Genomic DNA, 14,542 nt, shown 5'->3' on the forward strand with positions numbered 1-14,542 from the left:
CGGACTGCACCTATTCCCAGGCTCTCTTTGCTCTGCCACAGTCAGGATAGAGAAGACCAATGCTGGGCAGTAGTGGAGGGGGATGATAGGTACCTGTTGGGTATATCGGCATGTCAAAGGCACACACACCAGCATTTACAGCAGGTAGGAGCTGAAGAGAAGACGGGGATACGCCAATGCTTGTAAAAGCCCATACTGATGCTTCAGACTTTCCCATTTTAACCCCTTCACCGCAGTGCTGCCTAAAATAGGAATTACTTTTACCATAAAAGTCCTGCTGGTGCAAGGCTGGGGAGGGGGGAGCTCTGCCTCTCCCAAAGCAATGTCATGCAAAGGCAGTTGTAACTGCTAAATACACGTGACTGTCAGAAATGCGATTCATGCTGTCCTCCAAGGATGTACTTTGGAACCAAGGTATTTATTGGGAGTGCAATGTGGGCTCCCCGTGGTGTCAGCTACAAATCTCATGGTTTAGGAATGCTGCTGAAGCTGACAGGATAGCTAGGTTGAACGTGACTGGACTACCATGAAGGGTGGAAGCTGTAGCACCGAAATACTGGAAGATGCTCTTTTCTCTTTAAATTTATGGGAAGAAAATGCAAATGCAGCCTTAGGCTCTGTAATGCCTGGTCCATGTATAATGATGAGTAAATATTTAACTGCAGGAAGAACATTCCCTTCCCCAGATCGAAGCAGCAGAGTTAATCAGTACCAGACTGTATTCAAGTCATGGGTGTCAAGAGTTCAAGCCAAGTTCAAAACCTTGAGGATGTTCAAAGTCTTCTACTGGGCCTTGGCAGTTGCCGTTTCTCCCCTGAGATGCTCAAAAGGAGGATCTTTTCACCTGCTGAGAACAGAGGATGATTACCTCACTCAAGGACATGCTCCACAGAGAAGGGGAAGGGCTGGAGATGTGGCAAACGAAGTTTGAAGATCTTCCTGTTGCATCCAGATGGTGCTTCAGAAGCCTGGGAGCAGAGGCTGCTGCAGCAGCTAGGCTGGGTTGGGAAAGCCCTCAGGCAGGTCTGGCGACATTTCCTGGTCTGGCAGCACACTGGATGCTCACCTGCAGTGCTGACGGCAGAAGCTGTCACTGGTCATAGTTCTCAGGCTTTGAAGGTGCTCGGTTCCTGCCAGACCCTCCTCTTACACAACAGCACATTTCCAGTTATTCTTTTACGCCAATAGAGTTAACGTGCCCTCATCTGCGTCTCCCTTGCAAAGCCAGTCTGTTCCCTTCAGTCTCTGTAGTAGAAAGCAGGTTGTGAGTACTCATCCCTATAATAAAACAAGCTCCTTCAGACATGATGTAGTTCATGTTTTCCTATATAATGTCTGCAGGGCTTGCACTACGCTCTTGGAGCCTGGGAAAGAGAGTTAGTTACCAGCATACTTTCTGCCCCCTGCACCACTGGCAGGCTAGCTGATGAGCTGGGGTCTTGGCTGCTGGTTAATCTCTGACTTTTGCTGGTGCTTTAGAGTACAGATGTCTCTTTGTGGAGAAAAAAACACTCCAAAAATATAATATTTCTCTTCAGGCCCATATCTCCTCTGGTGTCTCCCCCTTGAGGTTCAAGGTAAATGTTTCCAGTCCCCTGCACCAATCACTATTCTTTTCTCTGCAGCCCACTTTGCTTGAAAGGACATCATTTAAAGTTGGGAGGAGAAAGGAGAGAAGTGATTCAGTGTCTAAGTCCATTTGGATGACTGAGCATTGCTTCAGCCAAAGCACTCAACATTTGCTATTTGGGGTATTTTAACAGTCAAAAGTGTCAAATATTTTACCATGCAACTGAAACCTTTCTGTATTATTCAAAGCTCAACTCCTCCTAGAGGAATGACACATCAGGACCTGTAAAATTAAACTGAATTTTGGCTACAAAATAAGAAAGCAAAAGTCTGCGTTGCTATTTTTCATTTTGGATTTAAATCCTCTGGACTGAACAGCCCTCACCAGGCACTGTGTAAAGTTTTTCCCTAAAATAAGATGACAGGGGTCAAGGGGCCCACGCTAAGCTGATTAGCACAGCCAAAGCCGTATCACATTGCCAAAGTGGGGTCATATGATTGATCACTGGGATAAACATTTAGGAAGCTTCCCATGGAAGAGGAGAAGCCAGGGAAAATGGGCAACTGGGGTGTAGCCAAGGCAGGATCTGATACCATTCGCCTGTCATAATGCAGACCGAAAAAGCAGGGGTAGCTTTTGCTTTGGGCTTCATCTCCCATAGGCTTCCCCTCCCAACATGTGTTCTGCTCCACTGACGCAGGACTCACTGCAAGGCAGTTCATGTTACTCTGCAGCCACGTGCCACCATCCCACTGGTCAGCCTTGCTCCCCTCTCCCGGCAGTGAGGACAGCACAGAAGGCAGCATGCTCATCAGAGAGTCAAATGGGCTCACCATGGGCTTTGACATTCCCATAGGCAACATGGGATGTGGGCCAGGAAGTGTTACAGGAGCTCTGAGCAGCCCTCAGACACAGCAAGCATGAGAGCAGCATGGAGGGGAGATGTATTAGCCACGCTATCTCACCCTTCCCTCCACCACCCTACCTCCTCTTCCTCCCTAGGGGAGTAAAGGTGGAGAGGAAACAAGGTGTGTGAAAGTAAACACTCATTTGCATCTACAGCTGGCACCTCCTGGTGCAACCTTGGGGAGTTTTCTTCCTCTCCACCTCCAGTGCAGGTGCTTGGGGAGCGAAAGCTTGAACAGTACCCAGCTTAACTCAGCCCCAAGTCATCATCTGGGGCCAGGCTGTGCCCCCCACTCTGCTGGGGCTCTGATAGGGGAGTTCTGGCTGGCCACAGGGGCTTTGCCCTGTCCACAGCCATAGCAGTGGTCCCCACAGTGCCTTCCCCCACTGGTGGGGCTGCGGGTTGGCCACCCTTCTTCACAGGCAGAACACAAAGCTTGTGGAGACCTCACTGATGCACCACAGAATGGCTGGGGTTGGAAGGGACCTAAAAGCTCATCCAGTTCCAATCCCCTGCCATGCGCAGGGACACCTTCCACTAGACCAAGCTGCTCAAAGGCCCATCCCAGGACTAGGGGGAGAACCCCAAGATGGTACCCATTGGCAGGCCCAGGAGGAGGAAGCAGCACCCAATTCTCCTCCCGCTGCCTCTATACAATAGTATCCTGGGGTGCATTGGGAGGAGTGTGGCAGCAGGTCGAGGGAGGTGATCCTGCAGAGCTCCCTTCCAACCCTAATGATTCTGTGATAAGGGTAGCTGGGAGCAGGCAAGAGGGAGGCACCACTCCAGTGACCACCATGGGGCCCCACTGCAGCAATTGGGGGGCCTCCTTCACCCTGGTGAGACCTGGGCATCCGAAAGGCATGGGAGCAAAAGCAGGGGCTGAGGATTTAGAAGGATAAACATGAAGGCAAAGAAGCAGTGAGTGATGGGAAGCAAGCACCCGGCTATCCTGGGGAACCTGTATTATTAAACAGGTCTCAATGCCGTCTGCCACTGGCCCTGGCCAGGGGATGTGCTTTCCATGCATGTCGTGCTTTTACAAACCTTTCCCCCTGTCAAATTCGGTATTTAAAAAAGAACCGAGCAGAAGTTAACCTTCTCCTTTAACCACAGCTTTACCAGCTCTTATTTCTTCACTGTTTGTCTTTCCTGCCTTGTTGCAGGCTGAGGTTGTTTGCCAGAAAATAAGACAAAGGCTTGTTGCTGCCAGAATCTGCCCTCCAACAACAAGGAATAGTAGTAAGTGGGCAAGTAGGGACACACAGAGCTGCACAGAGAGCAGAAGAGAATAGCTCCCATTATTTTGGTAAGTTGCTGTTGACTTTGAGGCAGGACACTTGGGGAAAGGTAACAGCTGGTGTTAGACAAATGATACAGCTAGGAAAAACAGAGGAGCTTTTAGACACACAAATCCTGCTTCCGATCTGCAGCAAAAGGCTGTAAACGTCAGCCTAAGCACAAAGGGGAAAGGTTTCCTCTAAGTCTTTCTCTTTGGGGAAAAAAAAATGAGGCTCCACAGGGAGAGAACTTGCACTTCGGCATGCAGCAAAACAGAGCCATGACTAGATCCCTGATCCCAGCTCTTCTCCAGGAAGATGGTGCTTCCTCACCTCTAGAAGCCAGTGCTGGGTCCATCGAACAAAACTTGTTATGCTGTTGCAAGAGCGCTCCTAGCACTTGTGAAGCGCCAGCAGATGCTTTGCCCCACTGCATCGCTGCACACCAGCAGTTTCCAAGTGCCACTCAGACCCAGCCTTGCAGTGCTGAGCTGTGATTTACACTGACTCCAGAGATTTCAGGTCAACTTAGGCTTCACTGCAAACATTCTTTGTGTTTTACAATAAAAGGAGCGGTTTGCAGGCACTTGGGAGAGGTATCAGCGTTGAGCAGAATTCAGGATCTGCATCAGCACTAAAAGAAGCAGGCGAGTTAGAGGAGGCACAGCACAAGTACAGTGTTGAGCTGCAGCTTAATGCTGGCCAGGGAAGCAACTGCGTGCTGCTAGGTTACAGGGTCAAGCAGCAGTAGTGAATCAATTAATGGCGTAAAAGTCGCCAGAGGACCTGCCTCATGCAGCAGACAGTGCACACTGTGTTCTGGGATCTGTATGTCTGCTTTAGGCGAGCACTCCTGATTTGAACTGCAGCACTATTTGCCTTTAGGCAGGAGCCTTGGCTTTGATATTGCACGATAGGGTGTGCATTCAAGGATAATCACATTGAGTGTCAAGGAGAAACCCAGCCTATAGGCAGCAAACTTTCCTCCTGTGTCTGGGGCTCAGCTATGCGACTTCCTATTGCATGCTGTGGGTGTTTTCCAACTTGCTGTTTCAGGCCTGCCTCACCCTCTGCTTTCCCTCTGTTATGAAACTCTAGAGATGCTTCCCCTGTGACAACACTTTTGTTTGGGAGACAAAAAAGTAGGAGTGATCATCCCTCCTATCAACAAGCAGGTGTCTCGGATAGCAACAAAAGAACCAGCATCAATAGTGAAGAGGGTAGAGACAGACAGAGATGCAATGAAGTGGAGAGAGGGAAGCCAATCAACCTAATGAAATCAAGCACAAGGTTAGCAAAGGGCTATTTATAGACTCCAACTGGTTCAGCCCTGTGCACTTAGAGGCTGGTTCAAACTGGCTCCTTAACAACAGTAATAATCATTACAGAAAAGAAAGAGAAAAAAAAGTGAAAGCTTGGAAAATTCATTGCCGGAGGTAAAGCTTTAGAGCCGGGGCTGGCTGGAGTCAGAAGTAACTGCATTACTGAGAGATTGAAAGGTTAATAGGAAACCAGCTGACACTGAAAGGGAACAATTAGAGAGGTTAAGGGGCTTAATATTAGATTAATGGTTGCCTGGAGGAGCAAAAGCAGAGATTTCAGGAAAATGGGAGAACGGTGTGCAGAAGGCTGGTTTTTCATGGATGGAGAGCCCTCAGGTCTGCTCCTTGAATAAACTGGAAGAAGGTGGCTTTGTCATTCCTTGCCAGTCTTGCTCAGTCTCCTGTTGCCTCTTCCTCTCCTTCCATCTATTTGCCTCTTTAATTCCCTTTGGGTTTGCTCTCCCCCCTTAAGTGCTGTCTGTGTGGTCTTGTCTTAGTGTCTTCCTTGTGCTTCTCCTCCATCCTCCCACTGTCTTCTTAAAGGTTATAATAATAAAATGATGCTCAGCATTCCCATGGCTCTTTCATTCTGCTCCTGTGTGCCGCTCTCCAGAGGCAGGGGTGGTGGGGAAGGACACTTTGATCTGCATTACCCATAACCAGAAGCCAAAGCTAAAAAGAAAGAGAAAAACAAAGAAAGAGTTGACAAAGATGAGATGATCGGTCTGTTCCCCAACTAGACAGACAATACTGACACTGGTAAGGTCCCTAACTACCAGCAGCCATTTAAAAAGACTTTTTAGCAGGAAGATGTTGGGCATATTGCAGAGAGTACTGATTTAGCAAGATAGAAACTGGCATGGATCCGTGGCGTCTCCAAACCCAAAAGGGAGGTTGAAGATACTAAGAAGGGGATATTCAGCACAAGGAACGTGGTCCTACAAGACAAAGGACCATACATATGCTGCTGCTGTGTGGTGGGCTGAGCACTGAACAGACAGAAGGTTAAAGCACACCTCTTACAGGAAGACAACCAAAGAAAGGAGGATGTGCAGTAGCTCAGAGGTGCTGGATGTTCTCACAAATCCTTGTGCTGCAGAGAGGAGATAAGCTGTTCTCCCTTCGCGTACAGTGTAAGATGAGTAGCAAAGGATTTGGGATGGACTCACTGCACCTGTACAGTGCAAGCTCCCCAGCCATAACCTGACCTGTCCTGTTTCCCCGTGGTCACTGCGGCTGTTCACAGTCTGTCCCCTGGGAGTCCCTGTACCTCGGTGCCAGGAAAGCCTTGTCACATAGCACCACCCGCTGCTGCTTAGGACAGCGCTGGGAGCATTGAACTGCTCCTTGCACCACCCTGCGAGACCCAGGGAGAAACCCTCCCCTCCTGCACCACCCGTGGCTGCTGCGCTCAAGGATCTTTCCAAACGCACGTGCTCTTCCCATGGGACAGGGAGAACTTTCCTGGAGTGCCTGACCCTTGGCGGCTGCTTGTGGACTCAAACAAGCGCAAGCTGGCTGGATCCGTCTGTATCTTACACCACTTCCCACAGTGCAGTCTCCCCTCTGAACATCTCCCTGGCAAGATTAGAAAGCAATGCACTCAGCACTTCCTTCTAGGGCTGTAAAAGCCAGGCTGGGACTCCAGCGCTGTGCAGGCACCTAACACTGAAGTTTCCTCACTTGTGATAACGACAGTGAATGTCCCAGCGCAGATGAGTTGTGGTTGTTCGCAGCATATTAGCTCCAAAACACTTGAAATGCAGTGCTCTGGCTTAACGTAACCTATGAGGTCACCCATGGGTGTCCAAGGGGAAAAGACCAACAAGGATCCAGCTGGCATCAGAAGGCAACTACCTGTTTTCTTCTTATATCCATGACAGCTAAGCACTGACCTCTTACACCTGGGTCACTGCTGATTGAGAGAAAGACCAGAGAGATGGCTAAAGAAGCATTCACTGGATATATTATTTTCTCAGGTCTCTTTCTTTTAAGCAGCCACATCTGCTTAAAAACAATGAGCCTGAAGGGACAGACTCTCCCTCCCACCTTCCCATCCTACATAGGAGTATTTCCCAGGTCTAACATAAACCTCCTTCCTGTGCCACATCCCCGGAGCTGCATCTCTGCTTCTAAAGATCTGCTGTCCTCCCAGTGCTGACCTCTGCCAGAGCCCAGACATACCCATCACCTCGAGCCCGCAGTGCCCCAGAGTTAAAAGAACATTGCAGCTAAGGATCTTGAAGTGCTGCACAAACAGCCATTAATCCTCAAGCCACCCCTAGGAGCCCGGCCTGTAATTATTTGGCTCACCATTTATCTCTGGAACTCACTGTGCCCGTTCCCCCACCCTGGGGATGAAGGAAGGTAAAACAATACCCACTGTTTCGTAACAAATTGCAAATTAAATTGAGTGCAGCTCAGTCGTTAAGGGAAGCGTTACCTTTTCCATAATCACCTCCTGCAGGCAAGAGAAAATGTAGAACAGCTATTCTTTAACAGTTAGGTAAACTTGGACACAAAACTTAAGTGGCAAGCTCCGAGTGAGATAGCCAACAAGTGGCAGAAGAACTCTGAGAGCCAAAGCCAGGAATCCTACCTCTTGGCTTCTTGTTTTACCAAGTGAATTGTTTTCCACCACCACCCCCCCTTAAAGATGACCTTCAAAGGAAAAGAAATGCTGCTTATGCCTTTTATGTGCCTCTGTAATAGATAAAGGAGCCTGTAGACTTTCAGTCCAAAGGAAAAAGATTAAGTGTTTTTCCACTTGTTTCCTCACGTTAGAAACGCAGGTCCTCAGGATTCTAAAGTTCTCCAGTCTGTCTAAGCCTAGATCATGACAAAACCAAGAACAAATGAAAGACAAGAGGGCAAGAACAGGGCAGACGGGAGGTGAAATCGAGCCAAACTCACAAAGCGTTGTTTGCGAGCAACAATTGCATAAACACAGTTAACGCAATGACGCACAAAATATCAATAAGAAATTATGTGCTGTTCAAGAGTTGATTCTCCCTTGGCTCCAGCCAGAGGTGTGAGAACCCCAGAGGTCAAACTCTGAGCACCCCAGGAGATCTGCATGGGGAAAAGGAAAAAAGAAAAGGATCCTCATACCTTTTTCTTCTTCTCAAACAGAAGCCATAAGTGGCATCAGATCTCAAATAAGACAGACCCAGCCTACAGGAATGGGAAGGACTAAGCAACAAAGGCAAGCGCTTTTTGTGCCTCCTGTGTTGGCCAGGTTCTTGCAGAGGAATCCCTGGAGAGGAGATGCTGAAGGGAAGGAGCATGGGGATGGGTGGGATAAGCTGGCAATACAAAAGTCAATTACAAAGTGAAGCAGAGGTGTCCAGCAGAAGGACAGGGCTGGAGAAAATGCCAGCACGCAGAGGAAATGGTCCCACTTCAGTCCAGAGAGCAGAAAGGTCACTCAATCAGTTTCTAGCTGACGAAGCTGTCCTCTCTTTGCTCTCTTCACACAGCTCCCTCCCCTACCTGTTCCAGGGAGGCAGCAGGACCACCCCTCTGGTCTAAGCCCAGAAGGCACAGTTCCAGCTGTACCTGTTTAAACTACTCCTGTGGCTGGGACATTTATTTACAGCTAGTCTGCAATATGAAGGCTTTGCGCTGCTTTAACAGTCTGGGATCAAAACCTGTGTGACCAGAGCGTGGAGGGAAGGCTGCCAGGTGCTCTGTGGTGTTGCTGTATTGAAAGAAGCACATTAGGACAGGTTGTGTCTGGATGTGGCTAAGGGGTACGCAGACTGTGTTTGCACTTGGTTGCAAGTCACTGAGCACTCCAAGGGCTGAAATCCAAGTCAGTAAGTAAAAGCCTTTCCTTAGGAAATCTGTTCTCCCAGTTCTTTGAAAATCCACTCAGGCAGTTCCTCCAGGAACCTCCAAGCACAGAGCATTAAAGAATAATCTGTTAAAATCACCTCCCTCCTGACCAACTACCTGCCAGTAACACTTCATTGCTATAGCTGGATGTACCGAAACCCAGGAGATGTCCAAGAACTGTAACCGACTGCAAATCTTGTGGCCACCCCTTCCATGTGTCAGGAAACGTGTAAACACACTCACTGCCCAGCTCACAGCCCCCTCGGGTCATTCCTGAGCTTTCCAGGCCAACCTGGTGCCTTGAGCTACAGCCACACCGTTCCCTTGTAAAAGGGAGCTGGAAGGGACAGCGAGGAGCTCTTTGTCAAAGATACGCCACAGCAGCCAAGCAATTGCTGATGCTAGAGCGGTGCCTGCTGGCCGCTCATCAGAAGCACTTTCTACCCAGCCCCAGGCCGTTTCTCTTGTTTCTTTTCTCTTTAAGGTTTTATGATTTTTAAGCCAATCCCAATATACTTTGGTATAACTGATGAGTTTTGATAATGCAACTACCTGTGAAAGGTGAGATTCTAGACAGTGTCATCCCAGCAATCTCTTTTACCTGTCTAATGTCGGATGCTAAGAACATAAGGCACCTCAAATCACTGATAGCTTCTGAAAAGTCTGACATTTCACATACCTTTTACATACAGAAATATGCTCAAAATGCCAATAATGCCACTGTTATGCAAACTGGGTGGAATGGGTGCCAAAACCACTGTCCTTATGATGTGCTGGGAGGGACAAATGAAGCTATGGGTGAGACAGCTCTCGTCACGGAGGCAGTATCTGGGATGCTCATAAAATGATGAATACTAAAAATATGAAATCCCAAAGAAATAATCTTCAGAGATATAATAGAACACTCTTATGCCACATCCACAGATGTATAACAATGTGTTTTACTGGACTTTGTCCTCAGCCCAAGGATCTGGAGACAATTTAGATATGAACAAAAGAAAATAGGTAGTGTACTATGTAGTTCCTGAATTTACAGTATGAAAGAAAATAGAGTTCTATCAGAAGACTGGCATTATGTCCCCCCTGAGCCTACAGCTCTTCTAGTTAACAACACACACCTATCCATACACAAACACACACAGAGCCCTGATCCTAGGGCAGGAGTTTAAAATGGGTAAGACTGGTAATGGCAAAGGGATGTATCCATCTTCATGAGTCTTCCAGGGGCTGAAACAGTAAAGCAAACTCTCTCTTGGACGCCTGTTTTCTCACTAATAGCAGGTAGTGGCCATGGGGTTGGAACTAGATGATCTTAAGGTCCTTTCCAACCCTAACTATTCTATGTTAAGCAACCTCAGCTAAAGACTTCCATTCATCACATTTGTTTGCTATTCTGCCACACTTGAACTGCCAGGTTGACATTTTACATCCTCAGCATAAACAGGGAAGATGTAGCTGCGAGGTGGGCAGGTAGACAAAAACAGTGGTAAGGCTGTTAAATGCCTTTCAGAAGAACTGGTTGTTCTCTGCACCGCTGTTTGAGCTCACCCATGCTGTACATAAACCAAAACATTCAGTTGAATACATATTTAAGGTAGGCACTAGCCAAATGTCTGTGAAAATGGACCCCAAACAGTTCACAGCCCAGCACCAAAACTGACCTACTGGCAAATACTTTATTATCTTAAACCCTTTGTACGCTAAAAGCTCTGGTGCGCTAAGAGGCTAATAATCTACTTCTTCCCTCCCCTGTACCAGAGGTTCACAATACACAGATGCACACATGTTCATGCCTATATACAGAACATAAACATTTCAGCACACATAGAATCATAGAACGGTTTGGGTTGGAAGGGACCTTCAAAGCTCATCTAGTCCAACCCCCCTGCAATGAACAGGGACATCTTCAACTAGATCAGGTTGCCCAGAACCACATCCAGTCTGGCCTGGAATGTCTCCAGGGACGGGGCATCCACCACCTCTCTGGGTAACCTGTGCTAGTATTTTATTTTCAGGCATCATTGGTCTTCACCTAACAAACAAGCCAAAGCACCAGCTTGTATAGCTCATTTATAAACAACTTTTCTCCTGAATGCACTCTTTCTCTCTCCAGCAGAAGGGGAGGACAGGAGCAGAGGGGACACCATCTTCTCTGCTGCCTAAACACATGGAGTTTAACCCAAGCAGAATTCATACATGGATTGCCATGCTGAAACTGTTTGTGTGTTCCCTGTTTCCCTTTGCATGCAACGGAACATCTTGCTAGTGGTTTGAAGCTGCAGCTGGAGGTGAACAGAGCTCTACTTTAACCACATGAAGGCCCCAAGACTACAAGAAGCATGCAGGAATGCCAAGTCTTAGTCGTGTGTGCTCCCTAATCAGTGAACACATCTGAAAGACTTGGTCGTGATCTCACTGTGTATCAGTTTGCCCATCTATAAAAAGGGGACTGTGCCACCACCTCTCTGAGAGCATAGAAATTGTGTTTGCAAAATGGTCAAATGCTGTGGTGTTATATCATAACTCAAAAAGAAATGTGAAAGAAAGAGAATTACTTTAAAGTACATCTCAGATTATGCCTAAAAGAAAACGCCAGGGGGCTATGCAAAGTTAACGCAACAAAATCAAATCAAACGTCCATTTACTACCAGCGACAGGAACCTGCTGAAAGTACCAGTCTATTTTCAGAATGCATTAAGTGCAAGGGGAATAACAGAAGATTGTGCAGAAAATCTTGAATTCAGCTTCTCTAATCTTTCAGCTTTCGGTTTTGTCACTATAATGAACTTTTGTCATCATTCATTTGGCTCCAGAAATAGAGAACTGAAAAACAACCAGATGATGAATAATTATAAATCTGGAGCCCATTACTAATGATTACAGTGTCTCAATTCACCATATACTTGTGTGAAACCATAGCGATTAGAAAAAGGATATTAAATGAGTCGTTGGTATGCTTCAGAGTTGAATCAGAGGGCTCTCATATTTAATCAGCACTGTTAAGCAAAACCTATGCTTCAGAGCCATGACAGAGCCAAAGGAAACAGTTCCCACCAAAGCAACACCACCCGGACACACAAAGCTTCAGGCTGCCACTCTGCCTCCGAAAGCTTCTCGCCTCCTTTTCAAACGTGGTCTTCCTGTATCAGTCCTCTGGCTTGAATGACAGACACCACCACCACCACCAGGGATTTTCCTTGACTGGTTTGGTTGAGTTAGTTATTCAGGTCAGCTTAACAGCCACCTAAAACTGAGAATTTGCAACTGGAAGTGAAACCTCTGAATATGTAATTCTCAACCAGAACTAGCAGGGAAATACTAGTACTGATGGAAAGGCATGGCTCCTTTTTGCCAGGACCGCAAGATGCAGCCTATTGCAGCAAAAGGCAAGCATTTTAAGAGATGATTCTGGGATGAATTTACCCTTAGAGCCCTAAAACCCAGTCTGTTTCGCAGTACTGTACACAGAATTTCTGGACCTTATTTGCACTTACCTCCAGCTACTATTCATTGCTCAGTTGCCCATGGTTCCATCTTCCTGGTCCAACTCTACTCTCTCTTCTCCCTTCTCTTTCCCAGGAACCAAAGATCAAAAATGTATACTTGAAGAGCACTGAATTCCCCAATGAAAAGAAATGGCAAACAAGCACAACCAGATATGATAGAAGAGGAAAACATAATCTAAATGGGAAATAAACTTGAGATTTATAAGGCTAGGAATACATTTTTGTAAGTAGAGAGGCACGGTTTGTCTAACTGGTAGGAAAAAAAATGGCAAGTTTTGGGACTCACAAACCCATCCTCAGATATCCAACAGGGATAAAGCAGAATGTGCATTATACCCAAGTTTTATATTTGGGCCATATAAAACTTGACAAAGTAGAAACTTTGAGCACAGGATACACTGATTTCTCCTGTGACCGCGCTAGATAAGCCACAGTGGCCCACATGGTGCCTCATGGCCAACTCTACTCACCACCTTTCAAGGAGGAAAGTCCCCTCGAGGTCAGCCCTAAGGCAAAGCTCCTCAGAATTGAGTTCATAGAAACATTTCATGTCCTTGTACCTATGCCACAGTTCAAACTGCACCCAGAGACAGTGGGAGCACACAAGCTCACCTCCCCCTTACTGCTTTGGAGTTAGTTAGTGAATTAACCTGCTACTGCAGGTTGCAAGCCTGTGTACCAGCAGCAGTGTGCCACATAGGGCATGCCATCAACTCCTTGCAGTCTGCCACGTGTTATCAGCCCCTGGTTTTAAGGCATAGATACAAGTCTGCTCAGGAGATAACCATGCTGCCTGTTGGTGTTCCTCCTGTCCCAAGCTTTTACTGCTCCTGGAAGCCAGTCCTCACAGCTCTGCCTGTGGAGCTCCCTATGAGTTTTAAGCTCTTGGGCACCAATGAAGTTTCTTTCAACTCACATGACTGCTTTCACACTGTTAATCTGTTAGAGATTGTTCTCAGCAGTTGCTCAGCCAATGATGAAGTGGGGACAGTGTAACTTTGCAACCAGCACAGATAGATCCAGGACTGGGTTTTGGTCATAATAACTGTGGTCATTTGCGAATGACCAAAAGTTACCCTGTGCACATCAGCACAACACAAACATGCCTTGATAACGGTGATTTGAGTTTGATGCCCCAAATCCATAACATCTGTTCTACACCAGCACCTGAGCTCTGGTCTCATTTATTCTGGGATTAATGAGGAGCAACATTTCCTCAGGCACTGCTTCTGAAGGTTAAAGGTAGTATAGAAAGAGAGTAAGAAATCTATTGGGGTGTGTCTTATGACCACAAGTACTCAGCAGCAGCTTCTACTTGCTTTTGAGTCTCACCATCAGCATGAGATGGGACTCCGGGGTGTCAGAGGGCAGGCTCACTTCTGGAACAGAGTTAGTGTTTTCTGGACTTAAGTCATACACAAGCCACAAGTAGCTGTCTGCATCTCGAGTGAGCCTCTACTCTTTACTATTGAAAACTGCCTATTTTTGCATTCACTGCAAGGTAAAATTGGATACGCATTTTTCACAGAAAAAGTGTTTACTCTTCTTTAGTCACTGTGCTGGAGACATTTGGAGACAGGGACATAGGAATGGCACTGCAAATGCTGCTGCCTGAACTGGCATGAAGTCACATCAGTTTATTCTCCCAACTGTCTGCCTTCACATCCTTATGGGGAAAAAATAATCTACCCATCACAAACCCCAAAGAAACAACAATGCCAACAGAGCTCTACGCTTCACTCTTGCTTTGAAAACTGCAAAGCCTATAGCAGCAGATACTGTGAGTCATGGTTTAAGCCAGGCCAGTAACTCGGCACCACTTATCCGTTCCCTCATTCCCACTCTGGGCAGAATGGGGAGGAGAATCAAAAGAATGCAAAACCCATGGGTTGAGATAAGAACAGCCCAGTAACTAAAATATAATATTAAAATAATAATAATAATAGTGATGATGATGATAAGGGAAATAACAAGAGGAGAGAAAACTAAAAGGGGAAAGATAAAAGTACAATTAACACAAGTGATGCACAGTTCAATTGCTCAGCACCCACCAACCAATACTCAGCCTGACCTGAACAGCAATCTGGGCCTTCCAGGTAACTCCCCCCAGTTTCTATACT

General features: G+C 46.9%; 1 long non-coding RNA gene across 1 annotated transcript; it reads right to left on the reverse strand.

Moving 5' to 3' along the window:
• Positions 1-399: 399 nt before the first annotated feature.
• LOC115601639 lies at positions 400-8,491 on the reverse strand. Its single transcript, XR_003989430.1, has 2 exons — positions 8,191-8,491; positions 400-5,751 (listed from the first exon to the last, which is right to left on the reverse strand). It is a non-coding gene; the product is annotated as an uncharacterized LOC115601639 (long non-coding RNA).
• Positions 8,492-14,542: the final 6,051 nt, after the last annotated feature.

Source organism: Strigops habroptila, chromosome 2, assembly GCF_004027225.2.
Source record: "Strigops habroptila isolate Jane chromosome 2, bStrHab1.2.pri, whole genome shotgun sequence".
Taxonomy (NCBI): Eukaryota; Metazoa; Chordata; class Aves; order Psittaciformes; family Psittacidae; genus Strigops; species Strigops habroptila.